The sequence below is a fragment of the Lynx canadensis genome, chromosome X (assembly GCF_007474595.2).
Source record: "Lynx canadensis isolate LIC74 chromosome X, mLynCan4.pri.v2, whole genome shotgun sequence".
NCBI lineage: Eukaryota > Metazoa > Chordata > Mammalia > Carnivora > Felidae > Lynx > Lynx canadensis.
The window spans coordinates 17,748,564-17,761,728 of NC_044321.2; the positions used below are offsets into that span (position 1 = coordinate 17,748,564).

General features: G+C 39.0%; 1 protein-coding gene and 1 long non-coding RNA gene across 3 annotated transcripts in view; one reads left to right on the top strand and one right to left on the bottom strand.

Annotated features, from left to right (window-relative positions):
- The window catches only part of MBTPS2 (membrane bound transcription factor peptidase, site 2), a 103,025-nt gene that overhangs the window by 80,932 nt on the left and 8,928 nt on the right, over positions 1 to 13,165 (top strand). For both annotated transcript variants that reach the window (XR_003966483.1, XR_003966484.1), the window contains one exon: positions 11,530 to 11,621. The gene's annotated coding sequence lies outside the window, so the exon portion shown is untranslated. The remainder of the gene's footprint in view (positions 1 to 11,529; positions 11,622 to 13,165) is intronic.
- LOC115506674 lies at positions 12,402 to 12,783 on the bottom strand. Its single transcript, XR_003966487.1, has 2 exons — positions 12,693 to 12,783; positions 12,402 to 12,455 (listed from the first exon to the last, which is right to left on the bottom strand). It is a non-coding gene; the product is annotated as an uncharacterized LOC115506674 (long non-coding RNA).

Below are 13,165 nucleotides of genomic sequence, written 5' to 3' on the forward strand. Positions count from 1 at the left end.
CACATTCACATTTCCCCAGTTGTCCTTCAAATGTCCTTTATAGCTATTTTTCTCCCAACTCAGTATACAATAAAGGACCATGTAGTGACTCTTCCATATGAGACCCTAAACAAGAATTCCTGAACTGAGCCCAGTCAATTCACACAAGAGGTAGTTTTATATCTCTGTCTCTCTCTATATATAATCAAGAAATAATACACACACACACACACACACACACACACACACATATATATGTATATATATATATATATAATTTATTGACATAATTTTAAGCTTACAGAAAAGTTGCAGGAGTAGTACAATGAATTCCAAAAAGTCTAGAGTCACCAAATGTTAATACTTTGCTATATCTGCTTTATTCCTCTTTTAGTCTCTATCATTGATCTACTCTATCGGTATCTCTCTCCCTCATTGTTTCTTTTTTTTTTTCCCCTAGTTGTTTCTTTTTTTTTTTAATTTGTATTTATTTTTTAAATTTACATCCAAGTTAGTTAGCATATAGTGCAACAATGATTTCAGGAGTAGATTCCTTAATGCCCCTTACCCATTGAGCCCATCCCCCCTCCCACAACCCCTCCGATGACCCTCAGTTTGTTCTCCATATTTAAGAGTCTCTTCTGTTTTGTCCCCCTCCCTGTTTTTATATTATTTTTGCTTCCCTTCCCTTATGTTCATCTGTTTTGTCTCTTAAAGTCCTCATATGAGTGAAGTCATATGATATTTGTCTTTCTCTGACTAATTTCGCTTAGTTTAATACCTTCTAGTTCCATCCACATAGTTGCAAATGGCAAGATTTCATTCTTTTTGATTGCTGAGTAACACTCCATTATGTGTATATACCACATCTTCTTTTTTTATTTTTATTTATTTTTAATTTTTTTAGTGTTTATTTATTTTTGAGACAGAGAGAGACAGAGCATGAACGGGGGGAGGGTCAGAGAGAGAGGGAGACACAGAATGTGAAGCAGGCTCCAGGCTCTGAGCTGTCAGCACAGAACCCAATGTGGGGCTCGAACTCACAGACCATGAGATCATGACCCGAGCCAAAGTCAGAAGCTCAACCGACTGAGCCACCCAGGCACCCCTATACTACATCTTTTTTATCCATTCATCTATTGATGGACATTTGGGCTCTTTCCATACTTTGGCTATTGTTAATAGTGTTGCTATAAACATGGGGGTGCATGTGCCCCTTCGAAACAGCACACCTGTATCCCTTGGAGTATGCCTAGTAGTGCAATTGCTGGGTCGTAGGGTCATTCTATTTTTAATTTTTTGAGGAACCTCCGTACTGTTTTCCAGAGTGGCTGCACCAGTCTGCATTCCCATAGTTGTTTCTGAACTAAGAGTTAGCAGTAGTATGATGCTCCTTTATCCTTAAATATTTCAGTCTGTATTTCATAAAAATAAGAAATTCTCTTATGTAACCATATACAGTTTAAAAAACAATTAACATTTATACAATGCTATAGCCTAATCTCTATACTGGATTAAGATTTCACCAACTGTCCTAATAATGTCTTTTATAGCAGAAAACAAAGCCTCTAAAATTCCAAGATATGCAGTTGCCTTCAGTTATCTTGCCTCTTTAGACTTTTTAAATCTGGAACACTTTCTGAGTCTTTGTATTTCATGACCCTGACATTTTTCGAAAAGCTCAGGACAGTTATTTTGCAGATGGCCTTCACTTGCAGTTTGTCTCGTGTTCCTCATGGTTAGATTCAGAGCATGCATTTCGGGCTGGCATGCCCGTGCGCCCGTGAGGCTGGTTCAGGCTGGTATCTGCCAGTGAGTAAAGTTACTGCTTTCACCTTTCTAATTAATAAATTTTGTTTAAAGAGATACCTTGATACTCAGTAAATATCCTGTTACTATCCAAACTTTCTCCTGCTGGTTTTAGGACTCACTGAGGATTTTTTTTTTTAAGATTTTACCTTTAAGTAATCTCTACACCCAACCTGGGGCTCACACTCACAACCTCAAGATCAATAGTCATGTGCTCTACCCACTGAACCAGCCAGGCACCCCAGGACTTATTGCCTACATCAGTTATTATTATAACAGTGGCCAAATGGCCAAATTGTGATTTTTATATGTCCATCATTCCTTTACATTTATTATTTGGCTTGCTATAGTAGGGAAGATTTTCTCCTCTTATTTATTTGCTTGGGTTTGTTGTTGTTCATTCATTTAAATGTGTACTCATAGATTCTTACTTTATTCAATAAATTATAACCCTTGGGGCACCCGGGTGCCTCAGTCGGTTAAGCATCCAACTATGGCTCAGTTCGTGGTCTCACGGCTCGGTTCATGGTTTTGAGCCCCGCATCAGACTCTGCACTGACAGTGCAGAGCCTGCCTGGGATTCTCTGTCTCTGCCCCTCCCCCACTCGCGCAAGAGATCTTTCTCTCTCTCTAAAAAATAAAACTTAAAAAAAAACACTAAAAAATAAATTATAACCCTTAGTGTTATTTACACTTATGCTCAAATTGTTCCAGAGTTTTTCAAACTGGCTTCTGTGACCTTTTAACATGTCCCCACCATGTCTTGAGCACTTCCTTACTTTTTGGCACAAGATGATCCAGGCTTATCCTGTTATTTTCCTTGCTCCAGTCCTAAAATCAGCCATTTCTCCAAGGATCCCAGGTTCTTTTTAGGAGAATGTTATTTAGAAACCAAGATCTGGGTTCTGGGTATGTTTAATTTTGTTGGGATTTGATTACTTCTAGACCCTCTCAGCAGACAGAGCTGGGAAATAGATTCATGTATGTACATATACATATGTATGCATGTATAACACACGTGTATTGAATACATACATAACATTCACATATATCTATACCATTTCTATATCTAGCTGTCTCTACGTATTAAAACTGATACTTCTGGTTCCAATCCAACACAGCAGTTCCATAATTGTAACTACCTTCTCCAACAATGAAAATCTGGATCTCATCATTCACAATATATTGACTTATTCAGTCAATCCTAGAGCGCATAGACAGTAGTTTCAGAATTGTGATCTCATGCCTATGCTAAAAAAGCTTTCTTACTAGAGTTCAATATTTGTTAAGAGTTCATTTTCCCTTTAGCCTTGAGAGCTTGTGGTCCAAATTCTGGGTATCAAAATTACTTTGATTAATGCCTCCTTCCCCGATGTGACTATGTTATGCATTTGAAAAGTGCTTCTGTTTATTAGTTGTATTCAATTTTAAGATCCCCTAAATTGTTATTTTAAGCCACTAAATTCAGCAATGGATAACCAGCAACCATGGCACCATATCATGAGACACTTGATGTCAGTTTGCCCCATTATCATTAATGAAAAGTTGGATCATTTGGTTAAGGTCTCATGTACCAAATCACTCCATTATAATTATTCAGTAATCTGTGGGGTGTCTTATCTTTTTTCTTTAGTAAGTCTTGATACATGAACTTAAGACCACCATAACTACAATCGAGGGACCCTACTTCAGAGTTACATTTTTCTCTGTGGAAATGCCTTCCTTAATACCATAGGAATACAGAGAGAAAGCTAGCACCTATTGACTGATTACCCAGCAGGTGGACTCCACAGCTTGCAGAGAAGGTGGAAACCCAGCTGTGATGAAAACACTTAATTCTATTTGTAGTTCAACAGAGTCTGTGCTTGAAACAGAATGCTACAAACTGTAGGTTTTCCAACTTGTGATTCTGATCCCAAATCATGAGATTTGGAGAAAGAAAAGAAGCAAAGAGCAGTCTTTTTATTTTAGGCTTTTCATAAGGAGCTCGGATCGGAAGCCCACTGAGAAAAAAGTCTATTAAGGACACTGCTTATCACTTTCAGAGTAACACAGTTGTTTCCTAGTTAGGACAAAGGTCCCACCATGTAAAATTAGTCTGTTCATGTTGCTTTCTTGGTTAAGTCTTTTGATTTCTGCTTTTAAATATATCGTCTGATCATATTCAAGCAATTAAATCACAGTCCTTTTATATTCCAAACTTACAAACATTCATGGCTAGGGACACCTGGGTGGCTCAGTCAGTTAAGCATCTGACTCTTGATTTCGGCTCAGGTCATGATCTCACGGTTTATGAGCCCTACATTGGGCTCTGCACTGATGGCATGGAGCCTGTTTGGGATTCTGTCTCTCTCTCTCTCTCTCTCTCTCTCTCTCTCTCTCTCTTTCTCTGCCCCTCCCCTGCTTGTGTATGCACTGTTTCTCTTTCTTTCAAAATAAATACACTTTAAAAAATTTTAAAAACACAAATGTTTACGGCTATATCTCTGGCACCTAGGATGGCACTTAGTAGGGGTTGAGTGTGTGCATACACGCATAAGTGAATACATGGGGATTCTCATTCTTTCATTCATACCTTATAGATTTATAGCCTGCCCACTGTCCTGTTAGATGCCAGGAATTACTGTAGGCGTTGAATCACAAAGGTTAATAAAATACAGCCCCTGCTTCAAGGGCTCACAGGCTAGATGGAAAGAAACCTAAACAGTGAATTATAAAACTTGGGAGGGGGCAGACACTGATAGAAATATGCACTGGGTTTGTTGTTGTATTTATAATGTATTTATTATAATACATTGTCCATGTATTCACAGTTTAGACGCATGGAAGTATTATTCACGGGGAAGTGCGAAAAAAAAAAAAAAACCCACAGCATCTCAGCAAGCAGCACAAAGAACATATCACAATTCTAGAAAAGACAGGTGGAAGACACCGCAGTCTTATATACATATTTATCAACGTCATCACCATCATCATTTTTTATTTTTATTTTTTAAAATTTTTTTTAACGTTTTATTTATTTTTGAGACAGAGAGAGAGAGACAGAGCATGAATGGGGGAGGGTCAGAGAGAGAGGGAGACACAGAATCTGAAACAGGCTCCAGGCTCTGAGCTGTCAGCCCAGAGCCTGTTGCGGGGCTCGAACTCACGGACCGCGGGGCTCGAACTCACGGACCGCGAGATCATGACCTGAGCCGAAGTTGGCCCCTTAACCGACTGAGCCACCCAGGTACCCCCATCATCATTTTTTAAAAGGATTACTTGAATTAGCTGACAAGTACCTGGGGTAACCAGTGTTGCTAAACTGTTTCAGAGTAGTGCACTTTTATAGGAACAGGGAAGAGAGGGGTGAGAAAAGGCCTCCTGCAGTTAACCTGAGTTAAAATTGTAAAATGCTTTTATGAGATTTTTCTTAGTGTAAATTGTAGTTTTAAAAATGAAGACAGTTCGGGGCGCCTGGGTGGCTGAGTCGATTAAGCGGCCGACTTCAGCTCAGGTCACGATCTCGCGGTCCGTGGGTTCGAGCCCTGCGTCGGGCTCTGGGCTGATGGCTCAGAGCCTGGAGCCTGCTTCCGATTCTGTGTCTCCCTCTCTCTCTGCCCCTCCCCCATTCATGCTCTGTCTCTCTCTGTCTCAAAAATAAATAAAACGTTAAAAAAAAATTAAAAAAAAAAAAGTGAAGACAGTTGGGAGAAGCACCTGGATGGCTCAGTTGGTTAAGTGATGGACTTCGGCTCAGGTCATGATCTCACGGTTCGTGGGTCCGAGCCCCGTGTTGGGGTCTGTGTTGATAGCTCGGAGCCTGGAGGCCGCTTCAGATTCTGTGTCTCCTCCTCTCTCTATCCCTCCCCCGCTCGTGCTCTGTCTCTCTCTCTCTCTCTTTGTCTCTCAAACATAAATAAACATTTAATAAATAAATAAATAAAATAAAAATAAACACAGTTGGAGGGGCACCGGAATGGCTCACTTGGTTGAACATCCAACTCTTGTTTTCTGCTCAGGTCATAATCCCAGGGTCATGGGATCGAGCCATAAGTCGGGCTCCACATTGAGGTGGAGTGTGCTTAAGATTCTCTCTCTCTCTCTCTCTCTCTGCCCCTCTCCCCCACACACGCTCTCTCTCTCTCTCTCAAAATAAAAAAGAAAAAGAATAAAATTTAAAAATGAATACAGAAAAAAAATTAAGACAGGGTGCCTGGTTGGCTTGATCGGTGGAGCATACAACTCTTGATCTCAGGGTCATAAATTCATGCCCCATGATGAGTGTAGAGATCCAAAAAATAAAATAAAATAAAATAAAATAAAATAAAATAAAATAAAATAACTGCCCCCCAAAAAAGTTAAAAATGAAAGTCAAAAAAGAAAAGTATTTACAAATCATGCATAGGTCCACCCATACATAATGGTAAACATCTTTGTTTATATGCTTATTTTTCTAGAACATATACATTTTAAAATACACAAAAATAGAACCAATCTGTATATTCTCTTTTGTGACCTGCTTTTTCTCATTTAACAATACTCTGTGAATATGTTTTTGCATCAACAAATATTCTCCTATGATTTCAAAGTTAAGGGAAGCACTATATGGAAAGAGAGAATGTTGGAATAAAATTGCCGACTAAGCTACAAAGTTAGATACAAATGCAACTATTAGTATTGTCATTTTTACCAAGGGAAATCATTTACAGTTCTGCTAGACAGAAAAAATCATGCACAGTCTAATCCATCTTTTCTACAAGTTAACATGTATATATGTAATTTCATGGAATCTGGGCCCTATCAATAGTAATTAGTAAATTAAAGTTCCATTTCTCTAGATCTACACTATTCAACATAGTAGCCACTAGCCATATGTGGCTGCTGTGCACTTGAAGGGCTAGTGCAACTGACAACCTGAGTTTTTTTTTTTGTTTTTTTTTTTATCGTGCATGTGCCTCTCACCATAAATGATTGATTTTTGTTCAAGTATAATTAACATACAGTGTTATATTAGTTATAGGTGTACAATATGATTCAACAGTTCTATACATTCTCAGTGCTCATCATGGTAAGTGTACTCTTAGTCCCCTTTGGTTTTTAATTTTTTTAATGTTTATTTATTTTTGAGAGAGAGAGTGAGACAGAGTGTGAGAGGAGGAGGAAAGAGAGAGAGGGAGACACAGAACCTGAAGCAGGCTCCAGGCTCTGAGCTGTCAGCATACAGCCTGATGCAGGGCTTGTATCACAAACCGTGAGATCATGACCTGAGCCAAAGTTGGACACTTACCTGACTGAGCCACCCAGGTGTCCTATCTTAGTCCCCTTTATGTCATTCATCCCTCCACTCACCTCCCTTCTGGTACCATCAATTTCTTTTCTAGAGTTAACACTCTGGGGTTTTTTTTGTTTGTTGGTTTTGGTTTTGGTTAGTCCCTTTTTCTCTTTGTTGTTTTGTTTTGTTTCTTAAATTTCACATATGAGTGAAATTATATACTTTTTTCTGATTGACTTATTTCACTTAGAATTATACCCTCTAGATAAATCCATGGTGTTACATATGGCAAGATATCATTCTTTTTTATGACTGAGTACTATTTCATTGTATATATGCCACATCTTTATCCGTTCATCAATTGATAGATGCTTGGGTTGCTTCCCTATCTTGGCTATTATAAATAATTCTGTAATAAATAAGAGTGCATATATCTTTTCAAATTTGTTTTTTCAGTTTCTTTGGATAAATATTCAGTAATGGAATTACTGGATCATGTAGTAACTCTATTTTTAATTTTTTTTAATTTTTAATTTTATTTTTTTAAATTTTTGAGACAGAGAGCATGAGTGGGGAAGGGTCAGAGAGAGAGGGAGACACAGAATCTGAAGCAGGCTCAAAGCTCCAAGCTGTCAGCACAGAGCCTGACATGGGGCTCAATCCCATGGACCATGCCATCATGACCTGAGCCGAAGTCGGATGCTTAACGAACTGAGCCACCCAGGTGCCCCTCTATTTTTAATTTTTTGAAGAACCTCCATACTGTTTTAATTTTTTAAATTAAATTAAATTAAATTTTTAAGTTTTTATTTAAATTCTGGTTAGATAACATACAGTGTAATATTAGTTTTAGGTGTACAATATAGTGATTCAATATTTCCACACAACACTTGGTGCTCATGATGACAAGGCCACTCCTTAGTCCTCACCACTTATTTCGCCCATCCCCCACCACCTCCCCTCTGGTAACCATCAGTTTGTTCTCTATAGTTAAGAGTCAGTTTCTTGGTTTGCCTCTCTTTTTTTTCCCCTTTCCTTGTTTGTTTCTTAAATTCCATATATCAGTGAAATCATATGGTATTTGTCTTTCTCTGACTGACATATTTCACTTAGAATTATATTCTCTCTCTAGCTCTATCCATGGTGTTGCAAATGGCAAGATTTCATTCTTTTTTTTTTACAGATATTTTTTAAATGTTTATTTATTGAGAGAGAGAGGGAGGGAGAGGGGAAGGGGCAGAGAGAGACCAAGCAGACTCCACGCACAGCACAGAGCATGACACGGAGCCCGATCCCACCATAACCGTAAGCTCATGACCTGAGCCACAATCAAGAGTTCCACGCTAAACCGACTGAGCCATCCAGGTGCCCCTTCACTCTTTTTATGGCTGAGTAATATTCCATTGAATATATATACCACATCTTCTCTCTCTCTCTCTCTTTTTTGCCCCCTCAGATCTAGGGTTAGGGTTAGGGTATGTGCCAGGGTGAGGGTCTGTGCCTGGTATCCTGTAGTACAGAGACCTCTCCAGAGGGTTAGGATTAGGGTTAGGGATTAGGGGTTAGGGGTTAGGGCTAGGGTTAGGGCTAGGGTTAGGGTGTATGCCTGGCATCCTATAGTTCAGGGACCTCTCCAGAGAATAAACCCCAAACTTCTGCTGGGGTGAGAATAGACATGAGAGCCTTCTATCTAGCTGAGACAAGGAAGGTTTTGGGGGCTCTATATATTCCTTAAATGGATATTCATTTGTTCCTTCTGGTTTTTTTTTTTTTTTTTTACCTTCACACCCATTTTCAGAAATATTACCCATTCTTAAATGTTTGGGGTCTTCTCCAGAATAACTAGGCTGTTTTTCAGCTTTTGTTACCATGTGTTCAGGAAATGTTTTAAATTTTATTTTATTTTTTTAATAATTTTTTAGAAATTAAATTTATTAATTTTAGATTAATTTTAATTTTAAATTAATTAATTTTAAATTAATTAAATTTAGAAATTATTTATTTACTTTGAGACAGAAAGAGAGGCACAGAATCCCAAGCAGGCTCTGCACTGTCAATGCAGAGCCCCAATGGGGGGCTCGATCTCACAATCCAAGAGATCATGACCTGAGTGGAAATCAAGAGTTGGACACTTAACGAACTGAGCCACCCAGGTGCCCCTAAATTTTATTTTAAAATTGAGATAGTGTAAACTATTTTTCCATTCCGTTCCATTCTATTATTTTGGGGGGGGGGATCAAACCATTTTATTCAAAGGTTTCGGGGAAAAGTCGAAGTGGAGTGGAAGGTGATCTACATTCTTGGCTCGGCAGGAATCTTGCGAACCTCACAGTCGCCAAAAGCCCATTCAATTCTATTCTTTCGGTAGGACGACATTTCCCTTAAACTGTTGCAACTCATAGATATCGCTGCACTGTACTTCCTGGCTTTAGTAGGTGAGTCATCTCCGGTATTACACATAAACACATTATCACTCTAGTTAGGATCAGAAGATTGAGTAAATTCAATAATTCAGTAACTTCCTATGTACTAATATAACATTGAAAGGTGTTTACTTGAACCTTTTATACAGAATGTACCACTTACACGGATACATTCGTGAATCATAATTGGTAACTACACTGAAATATTTATGCTTTAAACTATGATGGAATTAAACTATTTTTAAAATAAGAAGTATGGACTAATTTTTAAGTTTAAAATGAAGGCATATCACTGAGGGAGAATTGAGTAGAGATGTAGATACTAGTAATGTGCCAGAAGAAGGAAAAAAGAAAGAGATTAGGGGCACCTGGGTGGCTCAGTCAGTAAAGCATCCAACTCTTGATTTCGGCTCAGGCCACCATCTCACGGTTCATGGGATCAAGCCCTGAGTTGGGCTTTGCACTGATGGCATGGAGCCTGCTTGCGATCCTCTCTCTCCCACTCTCTCTGCTCTTCCCCCACTTGTGTTCTCTGTCTCTCTTTCTCTCTCTCAGAATAAATAAACTTTAAAAAGCACAAAGAAATTAGAAGACAGTATGTTTTAAGTGTCATGTAATTTGCTGCAGGAGAACAAAACAGAAAAGCGGTTTGTTGTTTTGTTGTGTAAAAACTGACTAAAGATAATAAAATGGACAGTAATACGGGACATTTTTGGCAAATACGGAGCGAATTTGATGAGAATAGTCAAGAAAGAATCAATAAAATTAGTTGCCTGCATTCAAAATTGAGCATTCAGTGAAAATTGTTTTAACAATGATAACAAGTTCTGAACTTGTAACTTTGGTCAGCTTGACAATGGTTTGGATTTTTTGTGCATAAAAGAAAACCAGTTTTAAATTGCTCAGTTCTCTGAAACAGACTGTATGAAAAGCATCATGGATGCAGTTGTTAAAACTGTTCAACATATACGTGTAAATGCTTTGACTCATCACCAGTGGTTTTGGAACTGTTGAAAGAAGTAGACAATGATTTTAATGATCTTGTGTTTGTTGCCAGTGCTCGTTGGTTGAGCCACAGAGAGTTTTAAAACTTTTACTGTGCTGTTGACTGCAAGTCTAGATTTTCTTGAAACGAAAGGAATGCTTGCTAAATATTCATTAATAAAAAATGGCGATATGATTTACATGTTTTCCCATAGATATTACACTGCATATGAACAAGATAAATTTGAAGCTCCAAGGAAAGGAAAAGCTTATTTGGGATTTAACCAGACAGATAGAAGAATTTTTGTTAAAATTGACACTTTTCATGATGCAAGCCAATAATAATAATTTCCTACATTATTCTAACATGAATCAATATGCAGAAGATTTTAATTATAATAGGGTTTTGTAAATTGGCTATAAAAACTAAGAAAAATTTTGAAGAATGCTCATTTATATTGATAAATTCAGCATTGGTTTTCAAATAGCACAATACCCCTTTGAAACTAATACCGAGTTGACACAAATTAATGAATTTACTTAGCTTGGAAAGATGTAGTTTTGAAGTCAAAGAAGTAGCAGAAACCCAAAGACAGTGATGTCCTGGCAGACACAGATGTAAAATAACAAAGAATGATGAAGTAGTAAAAGAACCAGAAAAAGTGAACAAAGATTGCCGAATGTAGTGAAATCCCAGGCATGTTGGGGGAAAAAGAATACACACACATACGCATGTACATGCTTACACATACGTGTGTGTTTGTATACCATTCATCACCAATGTGAGGCTGTCCTCATCCTGAGCAACAGGTGGGAAGGACAGGCAGAGGAAAGAAGCTGGATTGATCCAGGGTTTCGAGTGTGCAGGGACAGAGGACTAGGACTTGAGGGCTTGACGGTGAGAGGACCAACCACGGAGAGAGAATGGAAAGGAGGTGAGTGAGAGAGTGAGGAGGAGATAGGGTGGTCCAGGGACTCACATCCAAGGTCCTGATGTGGTCAGAGAATGGGCACAGCACACATATTCTGAGTGGCCCATGACCTGTATGTGACGCTGCCTCCTCTCCTGCCCTGCTCCAGGTATCCACAATTACTGAAGCTGAGATCAATGAACTGACACAGGGCATTGGCCGAAATCTTCCACCCAGAAGCCCAACTCCTCCCAGGATGAGGTAGGCTTTGAGCTGAGGTCATACGGGTGTCAAAGTTGGCAGTGAAGGTGAGCTAGGACCTGGAGGCCTGGTAGAGTGGCTGGATAGGGCACGGACCTATTGGGGATTTTGATTAAATCTGTGAGCAATGGGCTGAAAGTATCAAAAAGGAGACCTTCCTGTTTTCCTCACCCCTGCACTTGAAAAGGCAGACTGTTTCCCTTAAGTCAAGCCTGCCTGTTGCCAAGAGATTCAAGCATGTCTTAGACACTGCTGTGTCATATATGCCTCAGGAGCATGAGGTTTTTGTCCTTCTTCTTTTTAACATTCTGTTTTCTGTGCAGTCACCATTTGATAACCTTATTTTGATAATAATTTTAACAGAAAAGTTGCAGAAAGAGTACAAGGAGCTCTTGTTTATCTTTACCCAGTTTCAACCATCATGGATACTTTATCCCATTTGCTTTATCGTCTCTCTCTTTCTCTGCATATATATATGCATACACGTATCTATACATGCATATGTAATTTTTTTTCCAAACCAAGAGTTAGTCAGAGACATTATGCCCCTTTACCCAAAAGGCTTCAGGGTGTAATTCCTAAGAACAAGGATGTTCTGTTACGCAACCGCAGTGCACTGATCAAAGTCAGGAAATTGAACATTGCTACAAAGCTATTTCCACAGTCCTCGTTCCACTTTTGTCAATTGTTCCAATAATGTCTCCTATGGCTATTTTTCTTTCCTGCTCCAGGATCCAATCCAGAATCACACATTGCGATTTAGTTGTTATATATTCTTAGTTTCTTTTCATCTGGAACAGTTCAGTTCCTCAGCTTTTCTTTGTATTTCTTGACCTTGACATTTTTTTTTTTTAATTTTTTTTTTCAACGTTTATTTATTTTTGGGACAGAGAGAGACAGAGCATGAACGGGGGAGGGGCAGAGAGAGAAGGAGACACAGAATCGGAAACAGGCTCCAGGCTCTGAGCCATCAGCCCAGAGCCCGACACGGGGCTCGAACTCACGGACCGTGAGATCGTGACCTGGCTGAAGTCGGACGCTTAACCGACTGCGCCACCCAGGCGCCCCGACCTTGACATTTTTTGAAGAACATGGGCAATTCATTTTGTGGAAGGTCCCTTAGTTTGAATTGGTCTGATGTTTCAACATGATTAGAAGAAGGTTGTGCATTTTTGGCAAGAAGACCTCAGACAGGATGTTGGGTCCTTCTCCGTATACCGCAGCAGGAGGCACGTGAGGTCAGGTTGACCCAGTCAACAATCTTACCTTTACTTTGTAACAACAGCAGAACGTTCTTTTAGCTTTATTCTTCTCATTTGGCAGGTATCTTACATTGCAGTATGATTTTCTGTTTTGCACAGGCATAATAATGTGAAGTTTATATTTTTGATTAATTGCAAATAACCAAAATGCAATAAACTGGTGTTGTGTTTTTTTTTTTTTTTTTTTTTAAGGAAGCATGTTTAAAATAATATGTGTTAGGGGCGCCTGGGTGACTCAGTGGGTTAAGCGTCTGACTTCGGCTCAGGTCATGCTCTCACGGT